The sequence below is a fragment of the Colobus angolensis genome, unplaced genomic scaffold (genome assembly GCF_000951035.1).
Source record: "Colobus angolensis palliatus isolate OR3802 unplaced genomic scaffold, Cang.pa_1.0 Scaffold70, whole genome shotgun sequence".
Lineage (NCBI taxonomy): Eukaryota > Metazoa > Chordata > Mammalia > Primates > Cercopithecidae > Colobus > Colobus angolensis.
Window position 1 is genome coordinate 5,124,263 of NW_012120710.1, and position 581 is coordinate 5,124,843.

A 581-nucleotide genomic window follows, 5' to 3' on the forward strand; every position below is an offset into this window, starting at 1 on the left:
TATAATATAATCCAACTGCAGTGTGAATGTATGTACATACATACTAATATAATTAATCTTCTTTCTTTCCTTTTCTTGTGTTTCATAAAAGAGCAATTTCATATAAATAACTATTGTTAGGTATTTATATAGTAAATTTGAGGGACAAGGGAAGTTGAAGCACTGATCAGGATTGGGATGAGACAACCTCATTTGTCATTTAGATAGGGAAATGTTAAGTATAAATACCTAAGAATATGTATTTAAATGAAATTGGTCTTTTAATTTTAGAGTGACAAGGGGACTTGTTTAGCATAGATCACTTGCTTTTTGAATACCTTGTATGTGCTAGACACTGTCCTAAGAACTGAGATGAAGTTGATAAGCATTGTCCCCGCTCTTATGAAGCTTACATGAAGCTAGCATAGAGAGACCCTAAACAGATGACAATAAACACATAGGCTCAATAAACTCTACAGTAACTTCGGTGAGAAAATTTTATGAAGTTAAAGTACAGAGTGCTAGGAGAGGGTATAAAAGGGGCCTCCTCAAAGGTAGGAGTAAGGGTTAGAGAGGTTTCCTCAAGGAAGTAAAAGGCAAGC